Genomic DNA, 11,090 nt, shown 5'->3' on the forward strand with positions numbered 1-11,090 from the left:
TTGGCCTGATCCAGCAGGACTCTTCTTATGTTCTTATGACAACATTATTCAAGTATCTGCTTATTTTAACATGGAAGTAAAAAATCTACGAATGCTGGAAAAATACAGTTGTTAAATGTTAATTTCACTGCCTGTACTAATCAACAAGGAAGAAAGCCAGAAGAATTTCCTTCCCTTTTAAAACTGAAGACAGAATTGCTGCCTCGATCTATAGCTGAGTCAATAAGGCTCAAATTATGAATCATAGCAGAACATACTGAGAAAAAGTAACTTCCTGATCTCAACTACAAAGCAATAATTGTAATGAAAAAGCTCTTGCTAATATTGTTATCGATACCGACCTTCGTTGGAGTTGATTAGGCATGATTGAATTACTTTCCATTTTACAGCAAACTATAGTAGTAGAGCATTGGATTAAAATTATAAATGATCCATCTGACCAAAAAAGAAAGAAAAAAGAAAATCTACTACTCTGCACTGTGCATGGTAAGACGACATTAAATACTTATTGAATGCTTGTTTATTGGAGGTTTCAAGACAGGATAGAACAATCAAACTTTAATTTTGTGTGTTACTGGAAGAAATGAGCTAATATCCCAGCAACTTGCACCATTTCTCATGAAATAGTTTGCCTCATCCCCGTCCCCAAGAATGGTTTAGAGGACTTATTGATCAAGTATAGAACAATCTTGTCAATTGTGTGTATTCATCTATCACAGTGGTTTCCAAACATTTTAGTACCAGGACCCACTTTTCAAAACAACACTCTATCGGGACCAATTTAGGTTTACCAGACTTTAAAAAAAAGGAGATCTAGAAAGATATAATATTTATTTATTTATTTATTTATTTATTTATTTATTTATAAGTAGTAATAACCAGAAAGAAGACCCTAAAAACATTTGTGTGCCTATATTTACACACGCTTGCAAACTGCAGGAGCTGAGTTCTTTGCAGGGTAATTAGCAGCTACAATATCTGAATTTTGAATAGCCTCAGGGCTTGAGTAAATTAGTTATCAGATCTTTCCATCACCCTTTGGCAACCCACCCAAAATCAGAACATGATCCACCAGTGGGTCCTGACCTACAGTTTGGGAACCACTGGGGTATCACATTTATAACCTGCCCTTCCTCCAGGGAACTCAGGGTGGTGTACATGGTCACTGTCATCCCCATTCTATCCTCTCAACAACCCTGCTGCGTAGATTCAGTAAACTGGTACAAAGTCAACCAATGAGCTTTATGACTGAATGGGAATTTGACTGTGGCTCTTGACCAGGTAACCAGTCATGTAACACTTCCCCCCCCCCCACCAGGTATCAAGATTTACATAGTTGTCTTAATTAGTGTGAGATGCAGGGGAGGGCATTAGGATGCAGGTTGTGTCTTGTTTTGTGTGCTCCCAAAAGTATTTGGTGGGCCACTGTGAGATACAGGAAGCTGGACTAGATGGGCATTTGGTCTGATCCAGCGGGGCTCTTCGTATGTTCTTATGTTCTAGTCTATTGTTGCGCATTCCTGTAGCAAACTAATGAAGGTCAGGTCTTTATCAAGAGAATATTGAAGTTGCTGAATGGCTGAAAATCTCACCCCCATGCCTTTGGAATGTGACACCCATCAGAGTTTGGGAGAAGGTCTGAAAGACAGCTAGAGCAGCTACAGTTTGAACTAGGGATCCTGGTAAATCTATCCCCTAGATAGCATTTATAACAAAAGCAAGGACTTCTACATCACGGTGTGAAATGAAAACAGCCGAGCAACAACTCGTGCAGGTGCAATTTGCTAAATCAATGTTTATTTTTTATGTACTGAATCACTTCCTAGAAAATTGCTTTCAGAGGCGGCTGCTATCAAGGAGATCGGAATAACAATATTCATGCAAAATTCAAATTTGTGTGAATATTGCATATTCATACAATTCTCAAGTGGAACTGTGGATGTCACATTGTAGATTTGCTGCAAGTGTGACCTTTGTCACTTGGAGAATGGTTTGTAACAGGAATTTCGGTAGAAATGGGATGAAACAGCCATAGCTCGTAATTTAGCATAGTCTAGATTTTTTTTTTTTAGTGAGATCTAGTTTTTTTCTTTCTTTCTCTTAAAGCCACAAACACAGACAAAAGGGAGGAAAATTGCAAATATGGGAATTTTATGCAAATACAAAACTTGAGCATTCTTGCTGGGTACAGAATACTAGTAAACTTGCTTTTTCAGGTTTTTGAATTACGGTTTCATAGTCATATAGGAAGAGAGTAAAACACAAACACACACACAAACCAAAACCCCCCAAATGGGTTCTTTATAAGAGGCTATTGGAAACAGATGACTAAGGGCGCAATCCTAACCAAATTTCCAGCACTGGCATAGCTGCGCCAATGGGGCATGTGCTGCATGTTGGGGGCAGTCATGGAGGCCTCCTCAAAGTAAAGCAATGTTTGTTCCCTTACCTTGGAGTTGCATTGCCCTTATGTCAGTGCTGGAAAGTTGGTTAGGATTGCAGCCTTAGTTGCAGAATGCTATTCTTTGGTTAAGTAGCCATTCTAATAACAAGGAATTGTGTTATATATTTTTTCTTCTATTTTTGTTTCCATTCGCCTTTCAGGAGCAAAATGCTTTGTAATATGGAACAAAATAGTAGTGGGGAACATAATACTGTGGTGGTGCTTGGGGAATACCAATGCTGTTCAAAAGCTTATTGCAGCACAATTATATCTTGTGCTGGAACAGACAGGCCAGGAGGTCTGTGCTGTTTCTAGCACAAGATAGGGGCCCGAAATGACTAACCCGGAGGTAAGGGGAAACTCTTCCCCTTACTCCTGGGTAAGCCACCACAGCCCCAATGGGTCTCCTTGAACTTGCACCACCTCTGGAATGGGGAGGCACTACTCCACCTCCAGCTCCTCATCTGTCTCTGATGAGACCACCCTCTGTCTGCCTGCTCCTGTCCCAGAACACCTCCCTCCCACCTCCTCCTGGCCCTCCCCAGACCCTTGCATCAGCTAAGCTTGGCCAATGCGACCCTCCCTGCCTGTGTGGAGGCTGAATTCAGTCTCTACAGACTGCACATCCCTGCACCAGCCCAGCCAACTCTCGAGGAGGCGAAAATGTGCCTTATGGCAGCCCACAACGATTGCAAAACCAGAAGTAGGTTGCAATCATTATTTTGAGTGTCTCTGCATGTTGGGAAGCCCTGCGAAGGCTCGTACGGAGTTTCCTGCACCCACGGGAACCTGCTGCAGGCTCTGTAAGTCAAAGCAAGCCCCTGCACCCCTTGAAAGAGATGCAATTTTGGCGACTGCATCATCGCCTTCCCCCCACAAGAACTTACTGCAGGGCTCAAACTCCCTGAGAATTTGAGAACTGCTGGACTACACCATCCTGGCTGTCAGTATCCACTGTGATATTTTTTTGCTCGTGTTAAGATCGTGTCACGGAGGTTCCACAGGCTATGTGCCAAACAAAGTTCAGGAGTCTTGAGCTCTGTCTGGTCCTTGACAACCCACCTGGTGTGTGGGTGTGTTGTCAGTTTAGGACAGACAGCAAAATACAGGAGGTTTATGTTGACCTGGCAGGCCGTCACACATGGTGGGTGAATTGCAGTCTGCTTGAGGGCGAGTGACATTGTGCAAGTCTGGGGCAGGTACTGTCCTTCCTGTTCTATTTTACCAGCCTTTGCCAAAGGCAGAGTATAAATAATACCCCATGTCAACAGATAAATACAATGTGACACTAGTCAATCTTTTTCCATAGGTGCTGTGCTCTTGCCACATAGGTTTTGGTCACAGACTGTTTCAAACTCTGTTAGAGTTTACTCTGTCACTTCTGGTGACATTTAGCAAGAAGGTTAACTGTGTAGATTCTGCCCTGAAAGAGAGCCAGAACAAGGAAATACGGACACATTTCTACTAAGAGAGCCATGCACCTGCTGCATTTACATTTGCAGAGCAATATTAAGGTCTTGTTTGCCTTGCCAGTTTTCTCCTGACGGGAAGCCTGTTGGCAAAGGACCAGTTGAGCCATTTGACAGTGTCATTTTCATCACTCTGAACAAATCTTCCTAACAAATGCAGAAACTGCAGCATCTAGATTATTAAGTTAGTCTTCCCTTAAGGATCAATACAAAGAAACAGAAGTGCACAATCATAATTTATGAAATGTATAATCTTTTAGCTGCGATAATATTTTAGGAGTCACAATGGCAGGGAATTGGCTGTAGGAAATCTCCACTGTGGCTGTTCCTAAATATGTGAAGAGAATATTTTCAAGTGTTGATTGTTTTCGGGAAGCTGGGGACGAGGAAAGACAGATTTTGAGACAGGTAACTTGTCATCAAAAACCTGGGTCTGCCTCTCTCTTGTGCTTTAGGTAGCATGGAATACATAGCATCAGACTGAATTAGTGAAATTTTGCTCAGAGCACAATCCCGAGCGCTCTGGCCAGCACAGGCCATCTGCGCCAGGCCAGGAGTGTTGCGAACATGCCATAAAGCACATTTGTGCCTCCTTGAGCCAGGCTGGGCGGACACAATAAAGCATGCCAGCTTATCTGCACAAGATCCAGAGACACAAGAGACAGGGTGAGTTTGTGCCAGCCAAGGCAGGGGCGGGATGGTGGTGGGGAAGAGTGATGGCATAACAAAGGCAAGGGCAGGGGAGGGTGGACCAAGGGAAGGTGGCAGATAAGGCCCAAGAGAGAGGCAGTGCCAGCCATGGCACCGCAGGCCCTAACCCCCCTCTCAGTCAGCCCCTCATTACACTAGGCTACTTGGACTGCACCAGTGATTTCACTGGTATGGATCCGTGTAGCCCCCGAGGGATGGCTAGGGTGTTATTCAGGTTAGGGGAAAAAGAATTCCCTTACTCAGAGCTGTTCTACAGCTGGCACCTATCTTGCACTGGATACTGTGCAGGCCACTTGATCTGCATGTTCCAGCACAAATCAGGATTTCACTACCCATCAGCTGCTTCCAGCAATTGCGATCCTAACCACTGTGCAGCAAAATGCCCCTGCCAGGTGGCCCAGAGGCCTAAAAACGTCACTTCCAGTTACAGAGAAAACTGGAAGTAACGTTTTCAGGCCTCTCCACATGCCCCCCTCCCCCCGTAGACCTTCTGAGGCCTCTGGAAGGCCTAAAAAATCACTTCCAATTTTTGCTTAAAACAGAAAATGATGTTTTTAGGCCTTCCAGAGACCTTAGAAGGCCTTCTGGTGACATCCCGGCCATCGGAAAGCTTTATAAGGCCTGTAAAAGGGCCTGAAGGGAAAAAGAATGTTGGCGGAGGGTTGCAGTACCACCCCCTGCTGGGTGGTACCTCAAGGCTTTTGCCCCCCTGACCCTCCCCAGGTATGCCAGTGGCTTCTTGTATTCTTTTTGAGGGGTGCTTTCTAGAAAAGTAGGGTGAAAAAGGCATCTTTGCCTTTCCGCCCTGCTCCCCTTTCCTTGTAGATGACCCACTTTTCAAGTCTCAGATTGGCTGAGGTTGGGAACCACATTATTTCCAGTTTTTTTGAGAAATAACTCAGTTCCTTTCTAATTGTTCCTTTCTAAGGAGTGCCTTTTCTCAGCTTCGGCTGGTGCACCAGCTGCGGCCATACCTGTCCCAGGCAGATCTGGCCATGGTGGCCTATGCCATGGTAACATCAAGATTAGGTTATTGTAACGCGCTCTACATGGGGCTGCCCCTGAAGATAGTCCAGAAGTTACAGCTAGTGCAGAATGCGGCAGCTCGTGTAGTTGCTGGAGGTTGGCAGTTTGATTCTGTCATGCTGCTGCTCCAGCGACTGCACTGGCTGCCCATTTGTTTCTGGACTGAATTCAAGGTGCTGGTTTTGACCTTTAAAACCCTAAACGGCTTGGGACCAGTGTATTTGAGAGACCACCTTCTTCCATATAGTCCGGTCCGTACTCTAAGGTCATCAGAGGGGGCCCTGTTAGTTGTGCTGCAATTAAGAGAGGTGAGGGGGATGGCGGCCAGAAACATGGCCTTCTCAGTGGTGGCACCTGTATTATAGAATTCTCTGCCCTTTGAATTGAGGACAGGCTCCTCGCTATTAACCTGCTGGCGGGGCCTGAAGACTTTTTTTTTTATTTAGGAAAGCCTTTGAGACATTTTAATGGCTGCTTTTACTAATCAATTTTTTTCCGGGGCATTTTTAGTGCTAACTGCTACGTATTTTATATTGTTTGTTCTTTAAAATTGTTTTTATACTGTTTTTATCTGTATTCTATAGTGTCTTTTAACTGATTGTTAACAATTTTAATTTTGGGTGCCTTGGGTGCCCTTTGGGAAGAAAGGCAGAGTATAAATCTAATAATAATAAGTATTTCCAGTTCAAACCAAGTTGAGCTTGCAAATCTCTCCTTTGATATGGTTGTAGATTCCAGACCTTTAGCTCTGCCACCAATCCCTTGAACAGCTTATGTGAAACTGAAGAGGGCAAACTTGAAAGCAAAACCAGCTTTACCAGCACGTAACTATTAAAGCATTGTCAGAACACCAGGCTTGATGCTGTGATGGTAAATTCTAATCAGTTAATTCATTGGAGGGGGTGGATCTCAGCAGTACTAGCAGGCATTAGATCTTATCCCCTCTTTTTGAAACCTCTTTCTTCCTTTTCTTTCCTCAGATCTACACCACTCTATGTCCAAGGAGACCCATGAGCAATCAGATAGCCTACTGGGAAGGGGTAAGTATAAAATAGCTTTACTAACTTAAAGTATATATTTTTACATACTTCAGGCTTTTCAGTCTCCCCTCTCCCACCATAGCATGCAGAGCAGCCTATATTGGTGTGGCTGCATGCTATAACATGGCAGGGGATTGGACTGGACAGGAAATGTCATCACATGATATTAGAGATGCCACCAAAGTTCTCTTGGTTTGAGTTTGGAAACCATATTTTGGAGGTTCTAAATTCCCCCACACCACAAAGGAGAGATGAACTCCCAAAATCAACCAAAAGATTAAAGAAATTTGGTCCTGCCTTGATAGACCCCCAGTCTTCTGTACCTCTCTGCATTGTCCATCACCCTTGTTTCCCACAATAATCTGCCTGGTGCCATTCTCTCTATTCCCAGTGAAGGCATATGTGGAAAGTAGTGCATCTGGGTGCATCTAGAAGTCCCATGAACTGAATAGTTGTATCCTTTATACCCAGAGGAAGGAAATCTCAGGATACAACCAAAAGTGCCCCCAAACTCAGTGGAAGAACACTGGGGCTGAAAGACCACAGAAATGTATGGATGTATAGAAAGCTTTAATCCCACAAACTGTTTTAGCAGTAACGAAATAATTAGCCCTGCTGAGAGTCAATAATTGGGTGATGCATTTTTTAAATAAATCGATCAACAAATGCAAAAACGTAAATTGCAATTCATTGAAAGTCAGTGTTTGCAAAAAAGCAATTGAAATTCAATAGTTAATAAGAGCAAGTACACCATTAATACAGGAAAGTATCAAGTCGCATTTCATCTGTAGTATAGTATAGTATTGTATTGGCAACCTTCAGTCTCGAAAGACTATGGTATCGCGCTCTGAAAGGTGGTTCTGGCACAGCGTCTAGTGTGGCTGAAAAGGCCAATCCGGGAGTGACAATCCCTTCCACACCGGGAGCAAGTGCAGTCTGTCCCTGGTCTGTCTCCCTGGCTATGGGCCTTCCTTCTTTGCCTCTTAGCCTCAGACTGTTGGCAAAGTGTCTCTTCAAACTGGGAAAGGCCATGCTGCACAGCCTGCCTCCAAGCGGGCTGCTCAGAGGCCAGGGTTTCCCACTTGTTGAGGTCCATCCCTAAGGCCTTCAGATCCCTCTTGCAGATGTCCTTGTATCGCAGCTGTGGTCTACCTGTAGGGCGCTTTCCTTGCACGAGTTCTCCATAGAGGAGATCCTTTGGGATCCGGCCATCATCCATTCTCACGACATGACCAAGCCAACGCAGGCGTCTCTGTTTCAGCAGTGCATACATGCTAGGGATTCCAGCACGTTCCAGGATTGTGTTGTTTGGAACTTTGTCCTGCCAGGTGATGCCGAGGATGCGTCGGAGGCAGCGCATGTGGAAAGCGCTCAGTTTCCTCTCCTGTTGTGAGCGAAGAGTCCATGACTCGCTGCAGTACAGAAGTGTACTCAGGACGCAAGCTCTGTAGACCTGGATCTTGGTATGTTCCGTCAGCTTCTTGTTGGACCAGACTCTCTTTGTGGGTCTGGAAAATGTGGTAGCTGCTTTACCGATGCGCTTGTTTAGCTCGGTATCGAGAGAAAGAGTGTCGGAGATCGTTGAGCCAAGGTACACAAAGTCATGGACAACCTCCAGTTCATGCTCAGAGATTGTAATGCAGGGAGATGAGTCCACATCCTGAACCATGACCTGTGTTTTCTTCAGGCTGATTGTCAGTCCAAAATCTTGGCAGGCCTTGCTAAAACGATCCATGAGCTGCTGGAGATCTTTGGCAGAGTGGGTAGTGACAGCTGCATCGTCGGCAAAGAGGAAGTCACGCAGACATTTCAGCTGGACTTTGTAGTACACGTTCTGTAGTACACGTTCTTTAAATCTCCCAATAAAATTGTTTGTTATCCAACTATATTAAAAACATGGCTAATGTTATCGTTTCTCTTTTCATCATTGAACAAAAGTACAACAGATGCAGCAGCCTGAGTAGCACTGTTTTGTTTCGTTGCCTAGTGATCACATTAAACAATCAACAACAGATAGAGTTTGAAGGTGGGTGGTGTTTAAAGATAGTGTGGAGGCACCAACAGGAGCTAGGCATGTTGGAAATGGTCCCCTGTTTGGAAGCATTTCCAGCTTCATCTTTAGCCTTGCAGATCCAAAGATCTCCTTTTGGTCCAAGTTCATTGGGAGAACCAGGGAAACAAGATCTAAGATGGGGGTTGATCTAAGATGGGGGCCTTGATAGATGCCAATCCTGTTCATCTGGTTACTGGGAGGGTGGAGTTCCTGGAAGTTCATGTGGTCCCCAGACCAGACTCTTCCAGTGACACAAGTGCAATAAGACTGAAAGGGGGAGGGATTTCCATCAGACATAAGGAGGGGCCTCACAGCAATCTTTGCTAGATTCAGAATATTCAAATTGAAAATAATTGTGGGTAATGCCTAATTACTCCAAACCAACTGTAGTTGCACATTTTGAATGCGTATACCCTGCAGTGGCAGACTTGCCGTTAACTAAAAGGGGAAAATGCCCCCGGCACAGAGCTTTGCGTGCCTCTAGGACCTGCTAGTTCTAGCAGGTTACCTTTGCTGGTGCCACCTCCTCCCACCACTGACACATCCCCAGCCTGCTCCTGTTCCCCTGCGCTGTTCCACCTCCCCCACCTATCTACTTGAGTCAGTGGGCCTTCCTCATCTTGCTGCTATGCACTGGGCCACTCCAGCCTCTCCATCAATGTTCTGGCAGTGCACAGCTTGTGCACTGCTGGAATGCCTTATATGATAGCTGTAAGGCAGGATCCACTGCCAGAATGCTAATTCCAGCTGCAGGGAAGCCTAATAGGATTGGGCTGTCAACATCTCTCTTCACCCCAGCACAATATCTTTTTAGTGGCTGTTTCCTAGTGTTTCTTTCACTTTATTTTGGGACAGGGAACCATTCCGTTATTTGATTTTCTCTGTAAACTATGTGAATTTTTTCATTGAAAAGGGGTATATAAATATTCATCTTCATCATCATCATCATAAACATGCAGAAGTTAAAAGGAAGGGTGAAGAAGATCTTAAAATCCAAACTCAGTGCAGGAAACACCATCAGGGCAATAAACACATGGGCAACTCCAGTCATAAGATACACAGCTGGCATAGTAGACTGGACCCAGGCTGAGTTAGAAGTGTTAGACAGGAAGACCATGAAGATAATGACAATGAATCATCCACACATAGACTCTATTTACCCAGAAAATGGGTGGGTGTGGGATGTTACAAGTGCACCAAACTGTACAAAAAGAGAAAAGGGCATTGCAAGAAAATGTAAAGGATAGTGAAGATGATGCAATGAAGCTGGTTTATCAAGGAAACACGCTAAATACTGGAGACAGTGATGCAATAACAACAAATCTGGCTTATTGTGAAAAAGATCAAATGAAGATCAGGAAAGAAAAAAATGGCAAATCAAAGTGCTCCATGGCCACTACACAAAAGACATTGCAGGAAATGCTGACAGTAACAAAACCTGGCACTGGCTAAGAACAGGTAGATTGATGGAGACAAAGGGATTAATTTTGGCTACTCAAAACCAGGCACTAAGGATGAATGTATACAGAGCCAAAATTGAGAAAACATCTACAGACAGCCAGTGTCGCCTGTGTAAAGATGCTGACGAAACGGTGGACCACCTGGTCAGCTGCTGACTACAAAGAAAGGCATGACAAAGTTGTGACAATAATTCACTGGAACATCTGTAAACAGTCTGCCTGCAAGTTACAACTGGTAGAACCACAAAACTGAAAAAGTAGCAGAGAATGAAGACGTCAAAGTGCCGTGGGACTTTAGAATACAAACCAACAAGCATTTGCCACTGTTGCAGTACGCAGCCGACACCGCAGCTTCAGAGACTCAAGGTCAGGTGAGTACTCCTGGTAAATAACGGAGACACATGGCAGTTCCACCACCAGATGTTCCTTTACTTGAAGATATGTACAATATTTACAGTTCAAAGGCAGTTTAGCAAGCACAGATAGCTCTCCTTCCCGACACTCCAATCACGTTCCTCACCGACGTAGCTTCCCGCAGACACTTCACATATCATCTCCCACACAGCAGCTTGCACTGGCTGCAGTATATACTGGCACTGGCCAATCAGAGGCAAGCTACAGTCTGGTGATCCTGTGACTCACCATCTGGTGACACATCGAGTGACCAGGTATTGCATCAGCCACTCCCATGATGCTACACTGTATGCAGGCCAAGACATTAGGGCCTTGCTCTATCCAGCCTGCGAATTCTCTACAGGCCTGGGGCATATAGCATAACAGCCACACAACACACCAGACATAACCATCATTGACAAGAAGGATAAGAAAGTCTGGATAGTAGACATTGCAACAGCTGGTGATAATAGAACATAAAGAACTGGAGAAAAT

Source organism: Tiliqua scincoides, chromosome 1 (assembly GCF_035046505.1).
Source record: "Tiliqua scincoides isolate rTilSci1 chromosome 1, rTilSci1.hap2, whole genome shotgun sequence".
NCBI classification, from domain to species: domain Eukaryota; kingdom Metazoa; phylum Chordata; class Lepidosauria; order Squamata; family Scincidae; genus Tiliqua; species Tiliqua scincoides.